The following is a 26,772-nucleotide window of genomic DNA, read 5'->3' on the forward strand; positions in this document are numbered from 1 at the left end:
TTGAGATCCATATTTTCACACTGATGACAACTGAGGGACTCACAACCATTAGTGAAAACATTTATGCTCAAGAAGGAGGAAACGCAATTGCAAATTTTTGTTGTTATTTTTGTGATTGTTATTATTTTTTTGTGATTGTTTGGAGCATTCTACAGCCCTTCATCAAAACTTTAAACAGAGCCCACCTCAGATTATTTTTAATCAATGCACAAATCCTAGAAACAGATTAACGCTATAATTTCCTAAATGGAACCACTTTACAATACGGGTGCACTAATATGTAGCTGTACTTCTGTTACGAATAAGGACAAATGGACTTGCAATGGTCTGTCATGTCCGGTTGGTCTCGTCCCGTTTAAACACAGTGTAACACATTCTTTGACATTACATTCATTGCATGTGTACTTAACAATTAGTTAATAGTCATGTACCTCAAAAAGTCATAACATAATGATACATTTGCAAATCATTAGTTAATGATTAAAGCAGACAACTGGAAGTTGAAGTACATTGCTTTGACTAATTGTGGTAATTAACGCATTAATTGACACTTTAATTAATAAAATATGTTATTCATATTTTATTAATGAATTAATACATTGACACATTTAATTAATAACAATTATATTACTTAATATATTAAGAATCTGTATTAATTAATGCGTTAATTGCCATGCACAATGGATTGAAGTCAAGTCATGTACCACAAAGATTTCACTGAGTCCGATGAACTGCCGCATCCAGTAATTTGTTCATGGCACAGGAATATGTCAGGTTAAGCTCGAGGTTGTGGGGGACTGAGAACATGCGGCCGAGAAAACACTGTGTCTAGACTGGACAAAGACAATAGAACGTCCATTAGTCAGTGATATACACTGGATGCGGCACGACACTACATGACAAAACCCCGACAGTAAACTGATGCCACATTCTTCAATCCATTGTGCATGGCAATTAACGCAATAATTTACACTATTAGTTAATATAATATGTTATTAAGGAATTAACACATTATGACACATTTAATTAATAAAAATTCATATATTACTTAATCTATTAATCATTAAGAATCTTTATCAGTTACTGTATGAAGTAATCAATTAATGGTTTAGTTCTTCATGAGTCATTAACACATGATTATCTGTGCATTAGTTAGCCTAAAGGGATAGGTCACCCAAAAATGAAAATTCTGTCAGTAATTACTCACCCTCATGTTATTAAAGACATGGTTAATATTAATTTCCTTCTCTCTGGGCCTCGAGTGAGTTCACGTAGTAAAACAGCGCAGCGCTTCTGTGTTGCACGTCACACGCATCACACACATGACCAGCGTCGGCCAATAGTGAGCCTACGTGTGACGTACAACACAGACGCACTGCGCTAAAACACTACGTGAGCTAACTCGATGCCCAGAGAGAAGGAAATGAATAGTGGAATAAAGTCGTTATTTTTGTTTGTTTTTGCGCACAAAAAGTATTCTCATCGCTTTATAAACTTAAGATTGAGCCACTGTAGTCACTTGGACTATATTAACGATGTCTTTAATAACTTTTCTGGGCCGGCAAGTTTCAATCCCTTAGAAGCCTATGGAGGAGTGATCCAGCTCTCAGATTTAATCAAAAATATCTTAATTTGTGTTCCGAAGATGAACGAAGGTCTTACGGGGTTGGAACTGCAGAATTTTCATTTTTGGGTGAACTATCCCTTTAAAGCATGAATTAATGCATATTAGTGCACCTTTATTGTAAAGTGTTACCATAATATTCAAGTGCTTTCATGAGAAGCAATTAATTAATTTGCAATTTGTAGGCCTACATAGAATCAGATGAGCGTCGGTCAGAGAGACAGCTAAATCTCGCTTAACGGTCAGTATGCTTCCAACCTTTTTTCTTTTGAGAGCTATATGGCTGGAGCTGTCAATCAAACAGCACGAGTTTATCAGTAAATGAGTTCTGGACTCTCGCCAAAACTCCCGTTAAAATCAGTGAGGCTGTCTACACTGCACAATCAATCTCTTATTTACATCGTGTGTTAGTTATGATGAAAGTTTTCGTGAGTGCAGAAATCGAGTTGCAATGACAAGATCACTGTATTCATGTCTGTCGTCTGCTAATGCTCATCACTGCAACCTCTCATGAGACGAGAGTAGATTTAAATATAGTGCTATAATCTGCACTTTTCACGATTAGTAAATCTCATCAGCTGTAATAGTAAAAACGTGCTGAAAGTTTTTGAGTTTCACAGGTAAAACTTCACAGCAAAAGTCTCACACAGAAACGCCTCTTCAAACAGAGTTCAAATCAGAGGCTAAAATCAGGAAATGCCCTTTAATTTCTAAATTATGACAATTTTTGATGTAACAATCATACCAACATTGTAAAATATTTTTTAAAAATGCATTTCATGACCCCTTTGAAGTTTGCTTGTACAATTATTATTATTTATTTATTTTATTTTTATTTTATATCTACTGAATGAACATCTGGCTATTTTTAAATGTGTGTAAAGTGTCCAGAGACTCTTTGTGTCTGCGGTGTTTTAACTGGTGTAACTGTTCAATTCAAAAGAGCAACAAAAAATTATTCACAGCGGATGCTACTAAAATTATCACTGATAAACAACAAATAATTTAATACAATTGTGATAATTAAATAATGATTACTGAACATTTGACCTGTTACATTTTAAAGCTTTTGTTAACTTTGACTGAAATGTTGTTGTTTTTCTTTCTCCCTAGGTTATTCTCGCATTTTAATCGGTAAGTGAACAGATAAAACAGAAAACACTGAGTCTAATCAATACATGATTTTCATTGGTTGATTATTTACAGTATTAATATTTGCATTATCATAACAAGTCAATATAAATCCAGTCATAAATATGATTGTAAATATTGTAATCTGCTCAATACATTACCTGGTGTAATTCTCCAGTCTCACAAAGAATCTCCTCCATATGGATTCTGAACATGTTTTGCTGGATGGGACAGTACATGTTTATTCACCTCTAATATGGGCTTGCCTGCATTAGAGATATAGTTGGGTATCGTTTGAATTTGAGCCATTATGATTCCAATTCTGCTTATCGATTCTGATTATTATTGAGTTTAGATTCCAATAAGGTATAAAAAAATAAATTAAAAAAAATTTGATATTCATATTTATTTGAAGTGTTTTTGCAAAACCTCTCGTTGCTGCTGAGCTGAATACCATGAAGAAAAATCAAGGAACATTTACCTAAGGAAAGAGGTCAAATGTATTCAAAACTCATTCATTTAAAGGAGCTGTATGTAAGAAATGTATTTCAATTAATCATAAAATGGCCCTGATATGTCACTAGACATTAAGAAATCATGTTCATTTCAAATACTTATATCACTGACAACAGTAGTCCGGCCAGGATATTGTCATTTAAAAGTGAAGTTGCAGCCCTCAACTGATGTTGATGTTGTCATGTTGTGTTTTGGCCTGATGCTCCACCCTCCACCTATCTACCAATCACGAAGTCAGTAGTGTTTCGGCATCCGGGTTGCCAGCTCTGCTCTAGTTACCGCAGCTGCAGCTACAAACGTGTCGCATAAAAAATGCCAGCCTATCTGGCAACCTCGAGTCAGGGGGGAGGGGGAGGAGATACACCGCTCTACAGTAATTTGAAAGTGATTGCAGTACCAGTTTTGGCCACAATCTTACATACGGCTCCTTTAAGAATTGTGAATGACTTGAATGTTAGACTTGGCCCCTCTCTGTAAAGAGAAACGGATGATCCTGTAACCACAATCAAAATGTCACTGTTACTAAAGTCTTTGCGTGTCATTCTTTGCCTGAAAAGACGGCGAGTGAAACAAAAGAGGCTGTGGGTGAAGCCGTGGTTTCTGCAACGAGGAAGACTTACTTGAATTTATGCAGAGAACTGCAGTCAGAAGATTTACATATTTCAAGATTTTGCTCGGGTGGTCCCTAATCAGTTTCAGCATCTACATATAATAATAATAATGATAATAATTTACAAAAGCACGCCCAGAACCTCGCAGTCTTTGCAAGGGACTTGCCTCATCGTCATGGCAACGTTTTGTGTCCAGGTCAGATGACGTCAGAGTTTGTGGTCAGTTGGAAAATCACATCACACAGCTAAGACATTACCCGACCCGACAAACACAGATTAAACATGTTCAGTCGGGTAACACTGACTCCGACCAACGGCAACAGAAGCCCACAGCGGTAACACACTGATCCAACAAACTCCGACACACGTCTGGTTTATTTTGTTTTTTTATTGCTTGAACAACAATTACAGAACAAGAACAAAAAATAAAAATAAATATATCAAAATGCCAGGGTTAAGGATACAAAATTATAAATCACAAAAGTAAAAACAAAACTAATAGACCAAACAAACATTAAAAAGGCTTTGACATTTCACAAAATCTTAAATGTATTCAACAAATGAATGGTTTTAACAGATTTTTTGTTTGTACTTTCCTTAATATAAACCATATAATTTTCTAATTCTTTCAATACCACAGAAAAAAGAGGTTTCTGATTACTAAATTTATACTCATGAATGTGAATATGAAACTTAACAAATAAAGTCACAAGATTAATAATGTACGCTTCATTTTCCACTCTTTTCATATAAAAAAAAAAAAAAAAAAAAAAAAAAAAAAAAAAAAAAATATATATATATATATATATATATATATATATATATATATATATTACATGTTTGTAAGAAAGTTGCATTCCAATTTGTCATTAATACATTTAGAAACTTCCCACCATAACCTCGTTGTAGATTGACAGTGCCAAAAAATATGAGGTACAGTTTCTGGTTGCAAAAAACAAAATTTACATCTATGTCTTTGTTAAATTTGGATAAATGTTTAGCGGGGTAAAATGTATGCAATATTTTAAATGAAATTTCCTTGACCTTATTTGTAATAATATATTTATTAGGTCACAGCCAGACCTTACTCCAATTAATAGTTCCAATAAACCTTGACCAATAGAAAAGGACGTGTGGTTTACTGATTAGTTCTTTTTGAAAAAGGGAACATATAGCCTTATTATTTTTGCTTGTCGAAAAACAAACTTTACCACAGAACGTATCATCTGGATGCAATAAAGACACACATTTAGAGTATGAAATACCTCTACATAAAGAGACAACACCCGAAGAAATAGCACCAATTACAGAGGCAAATTCTTTAGGGGAAACAGGGAAGTTGAAGTATGAAAGAAATTCATCATAAGTCATTAAATACCCGTGATAATTCAACAACTGTCCAACCAAAAGGAAACCCTCATCAAACCAAGTTTTCAAAAATATACTCTTATGCTTGTACAAAATATTACAATTATTCCAGATGTAATAATGATGTGGTGAAAAATGATGCTTGTAAATGAACTTCCAAGCCAAAAGTGCTTGCCTGTGAAAAGCTGACAGTTTAACTGGAAGTTTTTCGATTCTGTAATCACACATAAGCAAAAATGAAAGGCCATCAAGTTGGTCAAAAAACGATTTAGAAATCATATTCCACACAGAATTAGTGTTTTTTAGAAAATATTTCAACCAGTTAATTTTGAAGGTGTTATTTAAAATAGAAAAATCTAAAGCCATTTTTATATGAATTAACAATTACAGATTTTCTAATATAATGTATACGGTTTTTCCAGCATAATTTGATTAATTAACTTATTTATTTTATGATCTGAATGTATTGAGGAAGCTGCATAAGCCTAGAAATACCCTCCGCTTTAACCAGCAGAACACGACCTTTGAGAGACAAGTCCCTCTGTAACCAAATATTAAATCTATCCTTTACTTTTTTAATCACCCGGTCAAAATTTTGTGAGATTCTGTCCTGCTCATTTTTAGTAATAACCAAACCCACATAAGTTGGAGCATCCTTTACAGGGATATTACAAATTGTTCTGGCATGGCAACTTTTTAAAGCAAACAGCTCACATGTTTGTAAATTAAGGCAGAGATCTGAGGCACTGGACAAACATTCACTGAACTTGACATCTGACTGAATTTGATCAAGATTTTTCAGGAAAAGAGCTGTGTCATCAGCCAACTGACCTATCAGGACACTCCTCTCTTCAACTTGAACTCCTTTTATATGTTAGAAACACCTGAGCAACAATGAGAAAGAGTTAAACAGAAACTGGGCAACCTTGCCTAACTCCTCTTTCCAGATCAAATCTTTGTGTAGTGCCATTATTTAATTTCACAGAACTATTTCCCCCTGCAAAAAAAGTTTTCATGGCGTTACAGAAATAAGCCCCAAACCCAAAGTGTTCGAAACAGTAAAAAATAAAAGGATGCTCAAAAAAAAAAAATATATATATATAAAGCTATCATCTTTTATAAAGTCAGAATAATCAATAAGATCAAAAATAAGTCTGATATTGTTAAATAAATGTCTGTTTCTCATAAACCCAGATTGATTTTCATCAATAATGGAATCTAACACTAATTTGAACCTTTGGGCAAAGACCTGAGCAAATATGTTATAGTCATTATTCAACAAACTAATGGGTCTCCAATTATCAATAAGCAACAAATCTTTCTTGGGCTTAGGAATCAAACAAATTATACGTTGTGTCATAGTTGTAGGAAGTTGTGAGCACTTTAAACTTTCAGAATATACTTCAAAAAGAAATGGAGCAAGAATCTCAGAAAACTGCGTATAGAAGTCAGTAGTAATTCCATCATTACCGGGTGATTTATTACATTTTAAACGTTCAATAGCTTGCTTAATTTCCATAATAGTTATTGGTAAATCACATAACTTTTGGTCCTCTTCAGTAATTGTTTTTACATTCGTAAAATGTTTACAAAAAGATGTCATATTATGCTCACTGAATTTAGAAGTGTATAAATTAGAGTAATAATTATACAAAAGCTAGAAATTATACCAAAATGATCTGTAATAGATCCATTAATATTCATTTTAAAAACAGAATTTAGTTTAATATAAAAAAAAATTCACTAACAACTTTCTCTTCCATAAGACGTTGTGATTTAATTAATGTGCTACTATACTTCCTCAATATTTTCCAATTTCCAATTTTAATTATGACTAAACAACCCTTCCTTTTTGGCTTTAATCCAATAATAATTATTGAGTTTTCCCAATTCCTGTTTAACTGCACTCAATTTAAAGGGTAACTAAACCCCTGGTCAGAGCCTGACTCCACCCACTGGCAATATTTTAAAAATGCTCGAAAAGTGGGCAGACCCCAGCGGAGATAGAGGGGACGGACCGTGAGCGGGGGGGCGTGCACCTGAGACCTGCTGTCAGACTCTCTAAAATGGAGAGTGACTCACAGGGCCGCAAGACGACGTAAAGTACGTGCATCTGAGTTTTATCAAGTTGATGTCAATAGCGCGCGCTCTCTATAGGCATATTCATATTTTGCCGCTATGTGAAAAAATCCAGCAAAATGCGCCGACGCGTTTGTCGACCCCAGATGATTAACTTTAGCCTAACCATAAATTGTGATTAAAATATATATGATCACTCACATCAAGATGCCGCTGCGGTGGTGGAGTCCATGCAGGAGGAGCAGCGTTTGGCACTGTGTCGCTTTTCAGCGCGAGCTGTGTGGAGAAGCCCATTTCTACCTCTACTGCGTTGGAGAAGCAATCCTACGTAAAATGCAGGTTTCACACTCACGGTCTTCCAGGCCAATGCATGTAAACACTGGCGCCTAATTTCCAAGTCTGCTGGAAAGCTATGCAGTCCAACAGTGCTGTTGTAACTAGCAACACTACACCAACGTACCCTGTGACCACTGTACACAGATAAATCTACGCTAGCTCATACCAAGGGCGTGGTGAGCTCGTACCAGGGGCGTGGTGAGCTGGAACCTGCTTACGTCACGTGCCACCGCTTACGTCACTTGCCACCGCAAACATCCAATAGGAAAATTCAACTGCAGTAGCCACCGTTCAACCTGAGGAGGGCAGCACTCAGACGTTTTTACACCATATATTGTAAAATTAAAACACTTTATACCCAAATGTCAAAAAAGTTACTCGAATCAATGAACAGCACTAATAAAGCCCCATTCTTACAGATCATTAACTAAAAAAAGTTGGTTTAGGGTTTAGTTACCCTTTAAGCAAAGAACAATTAATTTTCCAGTATGAATTATACTTGTTACAATTTGTGTTTGGAGAAATATTAATTTTGATTAATATGGCCTTATGGTCAGTTAATGGTGTTGCCAAAACATGAACAAAAATATTATTCCCATCAAAATGGTTAGAGACAAGCCAAAAATCAATCCTAGAACGTCTAGAGCCGTCCTTGTTACTCCAAGTATACACAATATCATCTAAACTTTTCTCTCTCCATATATCAGTCAGATCAAATCTGTCCATAAACTATTTTAAATTAGTATTTAAATTTGAAGGGCATCTTGGTGGCCACCTATTGATTCATTTAAAACAACATTGAAATCACCCCCTATTATTAAATAAGACTCAGGAAAATTGGATAACCAATGTGTAAGCCTTTCCTCCAACAAACATAACCGGTCATTATCAGATTTACAATTATATACATAGATATTAACTACTATAGAAATTACACTAAACATTTTAAAATTAAGCATATAATGTGGCCATTTTTATCACAGTCTGAATACAAAACCTTGCCTCTATAATTATTTTTCAAGCTAGAAACCCCTGAGTGTTCTGTCCCGAGACAGCCAAATATCACCATTGTGATCTCCAGAAATGAACATCAGAAGCAATGGAGTGAGATTCTTGAAAAAATACAAAGTCGTTATTAAACCTCTTAGTAAACAAAAACAAAGCCTAACACTTAATGTTTTCTCTTAAACCCCTGGCATTCAAATATAGAATAGAAAAAGACATAAACAACTAACTCTGAAACAACAAAACAGAAAAAAAAACTTGTAACCTCCTATAAACAATCAGTTATAAGATTAGTTGGCAAAAAGGTCAACCGCATAAGGTAGCACCATAATGTCTTGTATTTTGTGCAAATAAGCGCCTCTTCGATAAAAAAAACTATTAAAATTGCGTCCGTTCAGGCTGCCATCTTGGTCACGTCTGTTGGTGTTTGTTTTTGTTAACACGGATATGATGTCATTGACATGTGACGCATTGACGCAGGCCGTTTCACTGGTTAAAACAAAATGAATCAAGGGTCTTGTAATTTTCGTAAAAAATAAAAATAAATTAAGGTGATAATTCAAAATATTGTGTATTTTTTTATTACGAAAATTGTGGTTCAGTGTTGTATAGAAAATATTGAGAACATTTTACTAATAAAATCAAGAGATCCTCATTTTTTTTACGAAAACATGCACAATTTTGAGGCTTGAATTGAGAAACCGATGAAGCTGATAGAATAAAGGAAAAAAGGCTACCTATTTATTTGAAGAGAATTAGCTCAATTATGCAGTTTTATTTAGGGACACCATTGTTAGTTCCCAGCATGCTTTGCACATGGCTGGAAATGAAGAGTAAATATCTAATTAAGTGATATTTTATGTGTTTTTGAGTAAAGGGAAACATCTGTTTAATGTTCAGTTATGTTTGACATTTGAAAGAGTTTCTATTATGTTGAAGTTTTGACCGTTGCCATTGTGCAGAAGAGAAGAGTAGGGCTTATGGTTAGATTGTGAATAACTGTATCTATTAATATCCTGAAATATGTTTTGTTCATTGAGCAATAACTTTGATATAATGATAGTGTAGTTACAAGTTTGTTTCTGTGCTGTCCAGCAGCATATAGTCTTTTTAATTATACAATATAATTCAACTATAAACATGTTGTCACGGGTTGTGAGTGCAGGCAGACGAAGACGATAAGGCTGAAGGCTCCAATGTAAGAGTTTAATCACAGATATACTTCCAAAGGTACAGACAGGCAGGATAGTCACACAAAACACGAGTAGACAACGACAACTACAGACCAAGACTAACTGAACTGAAGGGAACTAAATACTACACTGATGAACAGAAACAGGTGAGACAGATGAAGATAATGAACAGGACACAGGTGATTTAACTGAACTGATAACGACAAGCGGGAAAACTGAACAAGACAGACATGTGACTGGTGACAGAGGAACAACACAGAACAAGCGTGACACATGTCATTTCCAATCACTTGAATTTACACAATTTTGAGAGTTAACTTGAAATAAAAAAGCACATTTCACTAAACATATTAAATTCATTGTGCCATAGACTATAGTTTAGGGGATTTTACATGATTAATTCAGGTAGATTCCATGAAAGAAATTGAGCCTTAACTACTCAAAAATATCATGTGTAATATTGTTACCATGATTTTAAGTAAGTAGCACATGACATTTATTACAGTGTGAATTTCTCTGGATTTAAACATTGTTGGAAACATTTAGGATAAAGTAAGAACACAAGTCAACAATATATATATATGACACCATGCTAGTGGTTTTTGGATATTTTAGTGCAAAAATCATACATATTGTGCCTTAAATGTTATATTATAAACAATTAAATATGAATAAGTTGCATATATAAAATTTTACATTATAATTGTATTTAACATTTAAAAAATAAACAAAGTTGGTCAAAATCAAGAAGCTCTAAAATATGTTTACACAAATAAAATGTTTTGGTTACTGACTCTAAATAAATCATCAGTAATTTATATGATTTATTGAAAGCTTATTGTATTACTCATTATTTTATTCATTTTTTGTTATGTCAAGATCACAAGAAAATTGAGGAGAGATCACGAGAAAACGAGAAAGGAAAAATAATACTAATCCACGGCCTCTTCCGTTCTGTTGTTAGTGATGTTCTCACTTTATTCTCAATACATTTGATCAAATATCAACTTTCTGGAATCATTTCGTGTCTGTTATTGGCAGCAATGTCACTAAAATATACATTACAAACAACTTCCTCTAGTGTAGCTAGTGTAAAATTACCCATGGTGCATCTGGATCACACACTTCTGCTCTGCTAGTTTGATGAACACAAATGCACAGGAAGAAACAGAAAACTTATATTGAAACTTTATCTTTTTTTTTAATAATCGAGTTTTCAATCAAAATCAATTGACTGATAATTAAAAGAAAAGTGTGCATTATGTAGAACTACAGTAACTTGATCTTGCCTCTCGATACTGCATCTTTATGCAAAACATCATTCACTTTTCTTTTGCTTTAACAGAAGCTCACGTAATGTTTCTTTTTCTTTTTGGTTCATTTGACAGTGAAAGTTTCCTCTGCTCCTCTGGTTGTTCCTCCTGGATCTTCAGTGGTTTTGTGCTGTTATAGTGTTAAACCTTTACCAGTGAAGGATCTGAAGGTGGAGTGGAGAAGAACAGACACTAAGGCTCTGGTTCATCTGTATCAAGATGGTGAGAGTCGAGCAGAAGAACAGCAGCAGGATTATCATGATAGAGCTCATTTCTTTACTGATCAGATTCAACATGGAAACTTCTCCCTCCGTCTGGACAATCTGACAGCTGAAGATAAAGGAGAATACACATGTACAGTTTACAGCAAACAGAGATCTGTGTTTTCAGATAAAAATAAAGTGGAACCAAGAATACTCGGTAAGTGAACATGGAAGTCATGGCCAAATGTTTTGGCAGAGACATAAATTTTGTGTTTTGCCAAGTTTGCGGCTTCAGTTTTTGTGGTGTTGATTTACATTGTTTCTAGATTATTGTGCAGAGTGAACAGATGCATTAGAAATAATTGCAAAAAGCATCACTGGTCAATACTTTATCTCAAAAACCCAAATTTCATTTTTTTACCCTGGGACTAAATGACCAGCATAATTTCACTAATCGTGAACGCATCAGGAAAACTTAAGGCTAACGTAAAGAGCTAGAGATTGAATTATGTTAATGAATGTCCTCACAAAGATGTACAAACATGCGTGAGTGAGTGAGAGAGTGAGTGAGTGAGTGAGTGAGTGAGTGAGTGAGTGAGTGAGTGAGTGAGTGAGTGAGTGAGTGAGTGTAAAATATACAACATTGGTCTAGTTGTTTTTGGTGTTACTTATATTATATACACTTATATAGTGTGCCTTTAACAGCGATTATTCTGATAAAGAGTGTTTTCAGAACATAATGATTGGACATATTAACATGTTTAAAGCTTATTCGTTCATCAGACACTAATTTGCAGACAACACAGGCTATGCATCTGCTTTATTATTTAGTTTTCTGAATTGCTAAAACACTAAACCTCATTCTCTGAATCAAATTCTCAATAGTCTAAAGCAATTTGTCGAATAAATCACTCTTTCTGTAAAACATTAAACAAGTTCATGTTGTTAAAACACTGTTTGCAAATCTCAGGCACTCTTGTCTCAAAACCCTAAACACATTCTCACTCACTAAAACACATTTCGCACTGGATGCACTTATGTTTCAAAACGCTAAACACACGCAGGCGAAAGTTAAACACAACTACAACACAGTTGTCATCGTTTACACACAACAACTCAAAATGGTTTACACTTATTTCTAATGATGTTCAGAGTCCCAAAATTGACTCAAAATGTTGCACTGAATGTTGATACCAACAATGTATGGAAACAATATAAGAGGGAGAGAAGGAAGAGTATAAGAGGGAGAGAAGGAAGAGTATAAGAGGGAGAGAAGGAAGAGTGTGTATAAGAGGAGGTGAGCGAGGATGAAGAGGATGAGGAAGAGCAGGTGTGGAGAATGTTGTCAAGGCTGGCTCTGCTTTAGGGTTTTTCAGAGATGATATTGTCTGAGATGTGAATAAAGTCCTCTGGCCGGACCCAGCATGGACATTATAAAGACATTATACTGAAGCAGAATCAGTCTCTCTCACTGACCCTGATCTAGCAGTCGCTCAACTCTTCTGAGTGACTGTAACATGCTTTCATTTACAGTGTTTTACTGTAACCTTTTGGCTTTTGCAGTTGGGTCACTTCACAGTATACAAGTGGTGAATATACAGACATTCGATAGACCTACTATTCAATATTCAGTACAATACTATAAGTGCAGTGGATACAGTATACACTTTATTCACCTTATACTGTAAGTTGTCGTTACAATAATTTTGTTCATAATTCAAAAACATTTATTTATTTTTTTAACATACTTTTTTCCTGTAACTTCATGCTCTGGATTCTGTGTTCTCCATTTTGGATGTAGTGTCTAAGGAATGATGTGTAGTGTTTATAATAATGACTTGCTGTGTGTAAGATCTGAAATTATTGTTTTATTTTGAGCTCAGATAAAATGGTTTTGAGGCTATAGTTTGATTTTGCCAGAAGAGTCCGAGATTCTGTGAATGTGGTTTGAAGATTTGGTTTTGTGTTTAAGGTTTTGAGAAAGTGAGTGATGGTTCAAGAAATGTGTTTTAGCAGTTCAGAAAAACTGTAAGCAGCAATGGAGCGTGTGTGGATCATTTATTTTTAACAGTGGATACGGATGACGTTAATGCTGATCCACATCTCTAGTGTGTTACTTCTCTTCTTTTCTTCTTCCACCTCGCCTTTTCCTCTGACGTTTGGCAAAGACAATCGGTGCTGCACCCCCCATAAAGGACTGTTGTTTTTCTTACTTAATTTACTGTTGTGATAGAGATTGCGTGTGTGTGTGTGTGTGTGTGTGTGTGTGTGTGTGTGTGTGTGTGTGTGTGTGTGTGTGTGTGTGTGTGTGTGTGTGTGTGTGTGTGTGTGTGTGTGTGTGTGTGTGTGTGTGTGTGTGTGTGTGTGTGTGTGTGTGTGTGTGTGTGTGTGTGTGTGTGTGTGTGTGTGTGTGTGTGTGTGAGAGTGAGAGTGAGAGTGAGAGAGAGAGAAAATGTTAAGAGGCGTATATGGATTTACATCAGTATTTCAGTTCATTTCTAGTTAAATTCATTTCAGGCTACCAAAATCTGAAGAGTGCCTCCCTGAAGGACTATAAGGGTTTAGAAATGTTGTCTTTGGCTGTATTACAGTTAATTTAGGGCTTTTAATAATTAACATTATTTCATTTAAATGAGACTGATTAGAGAATATTATTATGAAATAGTTACAACATATGGATGAAAAGGTATATTCCTGATTTGTCAGTTGCTTTAGATACAAATGTCACTAAATGAATATGTAAATGATTATAAATATGTAATTCAAACTTAATTTGCTCATTTAATTAAACTGAAGTTATTTTCTATTTTCTCTCTAGATTCATTCCTCCGTCTTCATCTGTCTCTAGTCTTCTGTCCAAATATGATCATGTTCTTTGCTTTTGTCCTCTGGGGAGTTTCTGACGGTGAGTGTTTCTGCAAACAAACTCAACATTTTAGTTTCTGCAAAATCCTGCATTGAAAACTGAATCAACATTCAGCACCAATGCTCTTTTTTATATATATCCTAATCATGTGTTAACAACATGTATTCATTATTTCAATGAGCTCATTGTTTCTGCTTTAAATTAATATATTGTTTAAACTAATACATTGTTAGCTAACTGTGTAATTTGTATATGAACATTTCTGAAATACATAACTTAGACATTCACCTCTGATAACAATCACTCTAATATTGTAATGTAGACACAAGCATTTTCTGAAAAGCTGCTTTGAAAGTACATGTATTGTGAAAGCGATATACAAATAAATGTGAATTGAATTGTTTCTAACGATTATAATCAGTACATCTCAAAATGACACTACACCATATTAATTTAAAAAAAATAATGGTTTTATTGCACACTAAAAGTGTAAAAATTAGCTTAGGAGTCAAAACTGCTATTTTTTTTTAAATGTTTTTTTTTTTGAGAAACAAATATATTTTTCACCCTTGCATTTTAGTTTATTTTGTAAACGGTAAGTCGTCACCTTTATTTCTAAAGTGCTTTATACAATACAGATTGTTTCAAAGCGACTTCACAATAGTAACAAATTCAAAATCTTCTTAAAAGCAGTTCTAACAAGCCAATGGTGTCATTATTCAGCTCAAGTCTCTTCAGTGTTGATGCAGTTCAGTTCAATAACTGTAAAATGCATCAATTGTGCAAACATACTGTATCAGGAGCCAATGCAGAGAGTTTTTCAAACTACTAGAAAAATAATAATTCAGCTTTAAGAGAACAGACTTCGCCACTCTGACATCACACAGAGAATGAATAAAAGTAACTCTAATTTAAGGCACACAGGTTTGTTGCACTTGTGAGGAACAGAGACATGAATGTCATACAAAAATATTTTTTATTAATTCCAATCATATTAAAATAGACAGAGAGTGTATGAAAGCCCCCAAAGTCTGACCATAAAATGTTGTTTCACAAAAATAAAAAGGAATCACAGTTAATCAACAATAATAAATCAACACACAAAAACAACAACAACAAAACAATGGAATAAACACTCTAAATACAAGAGATAAGGCTGAGGGATAAAGGGCAGGAAAACAGACTCACTTCTGGAAGAAAAGCAACAAAAGAAATCTATCATCACTCACACACAATCTGAGCTTCTCACAGCACACAGTGTTCAGCTCACCAACAACACACAGAAGATCTCTACATGAAGCCCTCAGCACCTCACAAGAGAAACACACACACACACACACAAACACACACACACACACACACACACACACACACACACACACACACACACACACACACACACACACACACACACACACACACACACACACACACACACACACACACACACACACACACACACACACACACACACACACACACACACACACTTAACAAAAATAATAAAATTACTAAAAAAATACCCAAGTCTGCACAAGCAGCACAGTAATACATTACCTTGAAAAAAATAAATAAATAAATCAACACACTAAAACAAGAACAAGAAACTCTCAACAAGAAACGTCTTACCCATCGATGAACTCAGTCAAGCGCTCTGAACAGTAACACGTCTATAATTGTTTAAAGCCCCACATTAACTGGGTTGCATATGCGTGAAACATGCTGAAATCACATCCACATTCTAGATTAATGACTGGTAAGTTATAGGTATCGCGTGTTTAGAGTAAATACTTACCAGAGGAAATCGACATTTCAGGAACACACAAAACCGGGTTAGAGCCTCAAATCCCTCTCAGGATAGTGGCGGAAGGAGAACCCTGTGCTGATCGGAAGTGACGCGTCTCGACACGAACGAAAACAGGCTCTTTATAGGCATTATAGGCTCTTTCAGTTAACCCAGATTATATTGAATCTAAACATGCGAGCAGAGCATCCAGTCACAATACTGTATATACAGTGTATTTGTGCATAAACGTGTGTGTGACAAACTCCTGTAACTCCACTACACACTGAACAAGCAAAAGACACAAGATAGTGTTTTACATTTTTCACATCTGTGTGTAGTTTGGTGTGTATGTGGCTTATCGTTTGTAGAGTTACTACGCAAAAATACATTTCTTGGAAGAGTTAAAATAGTTTTGAATTAACTTTTTGCAAGAGATGTCTGATGCTGTGACTTTAAAATTGTGATTTTTCTCTTCAGTGCTTCTGCTTCTTCTTCTTCTTCTTCTTTTTCTGATTTTTAATGGCGGTTGGCAAAAAACTTTTTAATGTACATTACCGCCACCTTCTGAAATGGAGTGTGGATGAAAATAGCCTACTTTACTCACTACTAATTAAATACATAAATATCTAATCAAATTATTTTTATTAATACATTATCATTCACATCATTATTAATACAATTTTATTAACAATTAAACTCATATCCTTCTAATGAGCTCAGTTATTTCCCAAAAAACTAAATATTGCTCTATACCCAACATGCCCTGAATTCAATTGTAATATTTCCTTCATTTCAAATCTACTTTTTTTCTTTACTTATCCTATCTTTCAGAATCATCCTTTCCTGCTTATACCTACGACAATTAATAATTACATGTTCTAATGTTCCACTACTATTACACTGCTCACACAACCCAGTTTCATGTTTCCCTATTATTTGAAGCGTACTATTTAATCCAGTATTCCGAAATCTCATTCTCGAAATAATGTCCTCTTCCTTTTTATTTCTATTATTTTCTTTCATTCCTCCTACCTTCTTCTGGATACTGTAGAACATTCTCGCTTTTGTTTCCATATTCCACTCCTCCGGCCACTTCTTTTTCATTTCTGCTTTGATTATGCTTTTAACTTCCGCCTTACTATAACTTACTGCCATATCTACCTCTGTTTTTTTTGTTGTTGCATTTTTTGCATATTTATCTGCCAATTCATTTCCGACTCCTCCTATATGGGCTGGAATCCAGATAAATGTCACTATTACTCCTACTTTATTGATCCTGTAAACCAGGGGTGGGCAAACTTTTTGGCTCAAGGGCCACACCGGGTTTTAAAATTTGACAGAGGGCCGGCCCAGTAGCAGATTATGAAACACAATCTCATGAAAGTGCCTATCTATACCACAAATTTTATTTATCGTGCCATTTATATGCCAAGAATGTTTTTTGCGTGCATATGCTATGCACTGTAAACCCCTTGGTTAGGATTAGGGGTGCGGAGTGCGTGCCTATTACACGCCATAAAGTGCGTATCATATGCACGCGAAAGCTGCGTATCATAAGTAGGCTACTACAAATACAATTTGTGGTATTCGCACTTTCATGAGATCGGGCTGAGCAAACACATTTACGTTGTGGCAACGTCTGCGCGAAATTCAACAACTGAGAGACGACATTCTGACAATACATTTTTTATGCTAGATACCCCCCATTTAGCATGTTATGTTTTGAGGTTAATTTTTAATTAGTTAGATGTTAGATAATTATAGCCTACTTTTTAAATAGGATTGTTTATCCTTATTATTATTTAATGGCCCTAACAGTAAATTAGAAACAAAACACCTGCAAGTGTACACTTAGAAGAGTAAAAATGACAGAAATTAATTCAACTTTATTAAAACTGCATATGGCAATCAATTTGCACTTCCAAAAGTCATACATTTGTGGAAAAAAACGAAATAAACGAATATACACATTTATTTTTAAGTATAATAAAATAAAACATAAAAAGCAAAGGCAGATCAGAACATTTCATGAACAAAACCGGGTTCTGTACATGGCAGACAGGGGAGCGCGGTCGAAAGCCGGGCGATAAAGGTCGGTAAATGGAATCAGTCAGGATACATCCACAAATCCAGAGGAGCAAAGAAACTAAATAGCAGACAAATCAAAGGAAAAACTAAACGGGTGTGCAAGCGGTTACCAAAAAAAATGTTACATACATACTTTGATACCCATTTTTCTGTGGGTATCATGACTCCATGTCCTAGATCCTAAAAAAAACAAACATTAATACTGTATGCAGAATAAGACCATTTTAGCTAATTTAAAAGTAGAGGTCGACCATTATATTGGTTTTACTGATTAGTTGGCACCAATAGGTAACAGGCAGGCTTGGCAGAGTTACTTTAAAAATGTATTCCATTACTGTTACAAATTACGTAAAAAAAAAAAAAAGTATTCAGTAACATAATCCAACTACAATATGAAAGTAATGTAATATGGTTACTTTTGGATTACTTTAAGGTCACATATATAAGTCAAGCAAGAAGAAATATTATATAAAAAAAAAAAGATTTTATTTATTAAGAATTTGGTCCAGCGTACAATATTTGCAAAATATAAACTATTCAAGAAAATGTCATAGCTGTAAGTAACTACAGTGCTATGCATAAGTTTAGACACCCATGCTAAAGTTGACTAAAAAAAGAGGAATAAAAAATCATCTTTTGGAAATTGAACTTAATGCCTTAATTAAAAAAATTAGGAAAAATCCAACCTTTAAGGACACCAATTTTCTTTGTGAATGAATAATGTATCGTAAATAAATAAATGTTCTTCGTTAAAATACAGGGTGCATAAGTCTGGACACCCCTATGTTAAATTCCCATAGAGGCAGGCAGATTTTTATTTTTAAAGGCCAGTTACTTCATGGATCCAGGATACTATGCATCCTGATAAAGTTCCCTTGGCCTTTGGAATTAAAATAGCCCCACATCATCACATAGCCTTCACCACACCTAGAGATTGGCATGGTTTTATTTCAGTTAGCCTAATAGCTGGTTTGATTTGCATTGAGAGATGATCTTATGGAAAGTACTCCATGCCAATCTCTAGGTATGGTGAAGGCTATGTGATGATGTGAAAATGAATATTCGAATGTGGAAAAACGCCCGCGGTAGCAGAGGCGCGGCTGTCTGCTTTGCGAGTGGGTGCGATGCCTGAGGGGTCAGGGACGGGGTAACAGGAAGAAGCGTTAACGTTAAACAGAAACATTACTAAAGTGTAGGCTACTGTACTACTGTACTGACTGAATAGATATTGCATGAATAAGGTAGGTTAGATACAGCAGTTTCATGCACTGCAGGCTTCCACTGGTTTGATTATTTACCGTTTCATGTCAAGGAAAAGTTCCATGTTTATCACAGCACAGCTCGCTCGGAGCGTTCAATGTCGGTTCTATATACTGTAAAACTTCAATTAATGTTAATAATATTTGTTTCAATCACTGAATGAAGCCTGCTATATAAGAGTCACGACCTTAAATTGCTTGCACAAAACTCTAGATCAGCACTCAACATTTGCTTATTGTTGTTGTTCTTTTAAACCGTTATGCACAGAGAGCGTGACGAGCTCATTCGCGCCGCAAGACCTCCAGACGTGCGTAAACGTGTCTTTACATTGACTTAACATTGAAATCACTCGCGCCAGACGCTCTATTCGCTTGAGGACTCGATGCTCTATTCGCTCTACCTAGGCTTGAGGGTGAGGGTGAGAGAGAGAAAGAGTGCCTGCGAGAGTGAGGTCTTTGGTCTTGGCCATTAGTTGATTTACTTGTTTTTGTGTAGGTAATACGTTGTCAAATGTGTTTAAACTTAAATAAACTACCTACAAGTAGTTATGTCTCTTTGTATTAATTTGTCCTGTTTTTGACGTAATGCGCGTCATTGACAAAATGCGCAACCAGATGTTCGAATAGTTAGAATATTTGTTTTGTTTTTAGAGGGAATAGTCGAATGTCATTTTTGAGAAATTTTGACAGCCCTAATGAGTATTACATGCACACAGTGTTGCCTTGGGCTTGCGCGCTAGTGACCGACAACACAGAAACGAAGAGACAGCTAGCTGCCCTGCTGGAGTTACGCCGTATGCCGGTGGAGCGTGTGGCGACATATAATACATAATACATAGTTTTATTTTAAAACGGGAGCTTTACACACAACCTTATCAGAGCTAATGATAATGACCTGTATTGTTATATATTTATGTAGTCTTGATTTGGGTGTGTACAGTGGTTTTACATTTAAAAGGGTTGTAAATCTAGTTCAAGTAGCCTAAATTTTAGCACGCCATAGTCAACTTTTGCTGTAAAAATGCTGTGTGGCTAGTAACTTTGGAAAACCACTAGCCACATTGGCTAGTGAGCAAAAAAGTTAATGTCAAGCCCTGGTTATCAGTATCGATCCTCCTAATATTCCATATGTGTCCCCGTAAAACGGTGTCCTCATAGACCAGGATTCTGTCAAACTAACACAACACACTGAGATTCTCTAGTCTAGTTAAGTTAAACATCAGGAACATGTTCTTATGATGTCCCCATAAAACGGTGTCCTCATAAAACGGGTGTAAGACACACACAACCTGACATAATAAACACCCATATTATGTGATGCATTAAAGCCATGAACATATTGTTTTATCATTCATACCCATCTGTGGTAGTGATTTTGCAGTATAGGCCTCTGTGAAGTCAGGCTATGTAAAGACTATGCCGTGTTATTTTACAGTTGATTACTCAATTTCTGTACCTAAATTAGACTTACCTGGAATATGAGGCAAAGTTTATTTCACATCTTTGTTACCTTTTTTTACCTATGCTTGCAATTTATTATTTTCTATGCAGATGCAAACCCCTACAAAATCACACCAATCATTCTAGAATGATTAATTATTTCCAAATAGAGCTATTTAAGTCATTTGGTGAAATAGTTTTTATTGAGATATTGCATTATATATTGCAGAAAAAATGAAATATTGCAATATCAGTTTTTTTTGCAATATCGTGCAGGTCTATTACCGTGGGTCATTTTTAACCTTTAATATTACCTTATAATAATAAAACAAGTAAAATCATCACTGTAAATAACACATAATGTATCTGCTTTATTAAACAGTGTCACTTAAGCATGGAAACACTGAACTCCCCTTTATAATGATTGCTGAATCTGCCCTGGAGCTCATCTTTGTCTTTCTCCTGAAGTGTAAACTGTATGTCCTCCTCCAGATCTTGATCTTCTCCTTCACTGACTCACTTCAGCCATTATCTCATGTGTCTGCTGTCAAAGAAAAAGACCCTCAATAATCCTGACCATTGCATTTCTTTTGACATATTATTCAACAAGCTTAAACTTAAGACATAAACTGTGTTTAAGTGAATACTCTCCAAGCTCCAAGGAATATATCGTAAATGAAATTCGGGAGAACCGACCACAAATGTGCAGCATATGTTGTCCTTTTTCATACTCTTACAGAGGATTGCAAAGGGAAAAAAAAGAAAATGATCACGAGGAAAAGAAAGCAGCGACTGAAAAGAGCTCTTGCCATAGATATTCTTGTTATAACATGTCACGTTAAAATACCAAGTATGACGTTATTCTCATGATGTCTGAAAATAAATCATGAAGGAAAATTGACAGCTCATCCAGTCAAACTGATGGATCAGCTTTATCTGTAGGGCTACCTTATGATTTGAAATGATTCGTTTCAGCCTTTTTGAATGGAAGTTCCCCAAACCAGAAGTGCCACCCATAATTCAAAACGCAGTAAGGTCGTCAGGAATAAGGTGGATAGAAACAGCTGGTGAGATAGAATTGGCAAGACAATGTATTTAATAAATAGTGCGTGTAATTTCTTCAGTAGAGTCAGCAGAACCGATAACGTCCAAGCTTATCAATACTGCGGTCTTCCATAATTCCAAATTTCCATAATTTGATCAAAAAAATTATCACGAGGAAAAGAAAGCAGTGACTGAAAAGAGCTCTTGCCATAGATATTCTTGTTATAACATGTCACGTTAAAATACCAAGTATAACGTTATTCTATAGTGGCAGCTATTGTGAAACTCACCACAATAAAAAAAGTTAATGATTAAATGATTAATGATTAAATGGTTAATGATTTTAAAATGTGAGACTTCTTTCAAAAGCATAAATCTTACAGACCCCACACTTTTGGACAGTAGTGCACTGTATGTTTGAGGTGGTTTTGCTTACTAGTCATATGGTTCATAGCCGTGGAGATTTTCTTGGACGGGGGTGCAGCAGGCCATCACAGCATGATGATCTATTCTAGAACATAACATGCTATTTGTCACAGAGCCAACAATGTTACATAGGATTTACAATAGAACATTTACAAGCTAGAGCAGAGGTGAAATGCAGAAAAGAGAAAGAATTTTATATATATATATATATATATATATATATATATATATATATATATATATAATTCTTAAGATAATGTATTGTGAAATAAAGTGACGTCACTGATTAACAGTAAAGTGCATTCTTTTAGGTTAAATAAATTAGCTTACTTCCAATCACCCATTGACAAATTACCAGCAAAATAAAACTATCAAAAATTGTTATCTACACAAAGATGTGGTTAAAACCCCAAATTTTCATAAACAAGAGCTCCAGTCTATAGCCTTAACTTAACGTAAATTAGGCCTAACTTACCACTTCTGAAAACGGTTGAGATGCTAACGGACTTTTTTGAAGACACAAAACCATTTCTATAAAGTAAATATTCAACAGAAGCGTGTCAATTACACGTAATAAAGGTGTCAGGGACGTTTGTATGTATTATTTGTGTGAATTTGTTGACTAAACTCACCTGAAAGCAGTGAAAACAACAGCGAGAGACGCGAGTTTTGCTGTTTGTCAGTTGATGACGTTTCTTTCGACGTTTCCCCGTTTCCATCTGCTCTCGCGTGACGCGCTCGCTCCAGTGTTTGAATGTTCACGCGCATTAAAACACTTAAAAGTCACGCAGCACTTAAATAAACATCTAGAATTAAAACATATAACATCATTTAAAATACCATTAATATTAAATCATGAATTTTAAACTCATTGTGTAGGTCTATGACCCATTCATGTGCAAAATGTCAGACCCCAGTTTATATGCCAGGTTTTGTTACAATACTAATAATTGCGTTATATAACAATGGCAAACAAAACAAAAAACAAAAAAAATCTGGGTTCCAATTATTATTATTATTATTATTATTATTATTATTATTATTATTATTATTATATATATATATGTGATATATATGTGATATATATATATATATATATATATATATATATATATATATGTAAGATGTTCATCAGCTTGGCCAGGCTGGGAGACCAGCTAAAACCAGCTGACCACCAAACTGTCCAGGCTGGGAAACCAGCTTGATCATACATGCCAGCTGGGAGACCAGATAAAACCAGCTAAGCCAGGCTGGGAGACCAACTAAAGCCAGCTACTTCCATCTTAAACCAGCTAAGACCAGCCAACCAGCTTAAGCAGGTTTTAGCTGGATTTTTCAGCAGGGAGGCCAGGTGTTGATGAGGAAGAGAGCCAAACAGCCAATGTAACGGGTAACGTTACGCTATCGAGCTTATTATCCAGTAGGATTGTCTCGATTATTTTAATAAATTTGATTATTAAAAAAGAAAAAGAAAAACTTTAGTAGCCTACATATGGCGGAGGTGATCCAGCAAAGTCTGACATACTTATTGAAGAATAACTTTTGATTTTTAATAGACAAATAAATAAATAAAAACCCAGAGAAAAGGAGAAGAATTCTCATCGGATATCAAAATAAAAGTCTTCACACAACATATACCTGTTAAACGTACAGTATGGGATTTTTTCTCCACTAGGGGTCGCTAACCTATTTACAATAACAAAGGCGTAGATTGATGACGCAACATTTGCTATGAATTATGGATTTTGTCGTCAACGTCAAGCCGACCGATCTAATAATGTATATGGATTACTGAATACATCGATGCTTTTATCATGACTGTGATATGAAGCAGTTCGGGATTGCTAAGAGACAGCTATCAGCTCCAAACGCGATGCGAGTCCCGCGGATATAAAAGGAATATGGACATTTCATTCTACCGAACTACACGCAAAATTACTACTCACAGGTCAGTTTATTAGACAAATTAAACTTGAGAGGTAACGCAGCGCTGTTTCACTCGGTCTAACATTACACTATCACACTAAACTGCATTTGAATGTGTTGAAATGTATGTGTTAACGTTAGTTTGTCTGTATGAGATAGCAGTGAGCTAGCTAGATCAACATTAGAATAACATACAGATCATATTCTAACATTTTATCATTGTTGAACTATATAACCTTGATTAGTTTTATATTAAACAGGTGAGCACATTTACAAAGTACATGTAGGAGTTGTCGAAGTCTCGGACGTGGAGCTCTCGTTTATATAGTGTCCATGGGAGCTCTCGACATCTCGAAAACACCGCGCTGATATTGATTCTCGGTTTAGTTCTCCTTTTTTATCCAAAGTCTGCTTGCCATGGTCCATAATGTTTGAACGAAACAACAACAGCGTGCAAATAGACATTGCGAACTACACAGTTGTCCGCGTCAGTTTGGTTACTATCAGAGGGCTCTGGTTACTTCATAGCTCTGGTTGCCATGGCAGCACGAGCGGAAACCAGAGACAACACGGATATGACGGCATTGACGGCGACAAAACGGAAATAAAGACACGGTCCGTGTCTTCGAATTAAAATATTAATTTCTCTGGATTTAGAAGTTAATTGGAACTGTCGGGATAATGTAAATACACAACTTTAAAAAATATATAACATAGATATAGTGATTTTTTATATTTTTAAATTAAAAAACAAACATATTGTGCCTTTAAATAAAAGTATTACAGTGAAACAGATGAGACAGTGGTCATAAGTTTCATATTTCTTTGTCATTTTATTTTTTGTAGAGCCTATTTTTAAAAGGTTATTTAAAAACTTTAAGAAAATCATTTTGAATAGCTTGTAGCAGTGTGCTACATATTGTGTACTGTTGTTAAACAGTAGCCTAGTGTTCAAAGATACATTTCAATATTATAAAATACATCATTTGTGATATATATAACTATGAACCTACGTGAATATGTGTATGAGCAGACCTACACACAACTATACCTTAAACAGAGATGTTGCTTTTTTAAAGGCATGCAGTGTAACAGTGTCAGAGTCTGAGATAGACCATAGGACAGGCAGCATGAAGCAGAACAGTCCTGATCCCCTGTCAGTGATTGACCTACAGCCTGACATGGACACTGCTTTGACTGCCACAGGAACTACCACAAAACCTGAGGCCATGCTCATGATTATGAGCCATGCAGCAAAGCATAAAATAACTGGCTGCCAGTGACATGATTTACTGCAGTTGATAAATAAATGGTTTGGGCAAGAGGTTGTACCTCGATCCAAGTATCTTTTTAACAGTGTGTTTAAAAACAGTTGTGAGGAAGTAGAATTTCAGTTCTACTGTGAAAGGTGTCACTTAAACATAGGAACAGTCCAGGAAATCAGTGACAAACAAATTATATATTAATATCATCAAACCAAAGAAAACACTAAATTTGTTGGAGACTTAATGGTTCATATTGGTGTCCAGTAGATACCAACATGTAACCTATAAGTTGCCAAAGGTGTTCTATTGGTCCTTAATGGTATCCAATAGAAAAAACATGCCACCAATAGAAGAAAGCAAATCACCAATAGAGACCTACTAGTACCATTACAGTTTCCATTAAAACCAATACAGACAAATAGACAAAACATGCCACCAATAGAAAAAAGTAAATTACCAATAGAGACCCACTAGGACCATTACAGTTTCCATTAAAACCAATACAGTTTCCAATACAACCATTAAAACCATTAGCAATTCTGAAATGGTTTCTATTGTTTTTTTCAGCAGGGTGAACTATATATATATATCCTATATTGAATATTAACACCCAATAGTGTAAATCGCGGCAGCAGCTTCAGGTTGGTAATCCAAGGCATTGTTGTTTATCTTTACTTCCGGGGTTCTTCCCACCTGAGCCTCACTTTCGATTTCAAAATGGCGGCTGCGTGAAATCAGCGTATAAAGGCCAATTTATACTTCTGCGTCGGGTGCGCGTAGAAGGTACGGCGTAGCATACGCATTGACGTGTACCATACGTCGTACCCTTCGCCGTACCCTGACGCGCACCTCCTCAAAAATGTAACTACGCGTCGCGGCGACGCGGACCGCAAGATCTGTGATTGGTCGGCTGGATAGCATCGCGTTTCCTCCTACCCATTTCCGGAATGATCTTCTGCACTCTGCACCGCCCACCCGCCATTTTTAAATTCCGAAGATCAGTGAAGAGCCATGGAAATAGACCAAGTGACCGAGAGATTGCTTGAAGAAGTGCGGAAATACAGCCATCTGTATGACTCCTTCAGTCGCCATTGCTCGTAGAAACCTAAACTCAAAACAGCCGCGAGGAATGTAAACACAGTGGAACTGGAACATTAAAACCCACCCGCGCCAACTAGCATTTCGGCGGTGTAACTGCAGAGCAACACAGACATTCGCAGAAGTATAAATGCTCACGACGGCGTCGCCTACGTGCGTACCCTACGACGTACACTACGGCGTACACTCGACGCA

At 35.5% G+C, this 26,772-nt stretch overlaps 1 protein-coding gene and 1 long non-coding RNA gene across 4 annotated transcripts in view; both read right to left on the reverse strand.

Annotated features, from left to right (window-relative positions):
- LOC309506898 (uncharacterized protein) overlaps positions 1–26,772 on the reverse strand; it is a 136,402-nt gene that overhangs the window by 37,566 nt on the left and 72,064 nt on the right. The window lies entirely within an intron of this gene.
- Positions 22,297–23,793, reverse strand: LOC309497721. Its single transcript, XR_014205681.1, has 3 exons — positions 22,921–23,793; positions 22,764–22,819; positions 22,297–22,368 (listed from the first exon to the last, which is right to left on the reverse strand). It is a non-coding gene; the product is annotated as an uncharacterized lncRNA (long non-coding RNA).

The sequence above is a fragment of the Leuciscus leuciscus genome (genome assembly GCF_965113295.1).
Source record: "Leuciscus leuciscus genome assembly, chromosome: 1".
Taxonomy (NCBI): Eukaryota; Metazoa; Chordata; class Actinopteri; order Cypriniformes; family Leuciscidae; genus Leuciscus; species Leuciscus leuciscus.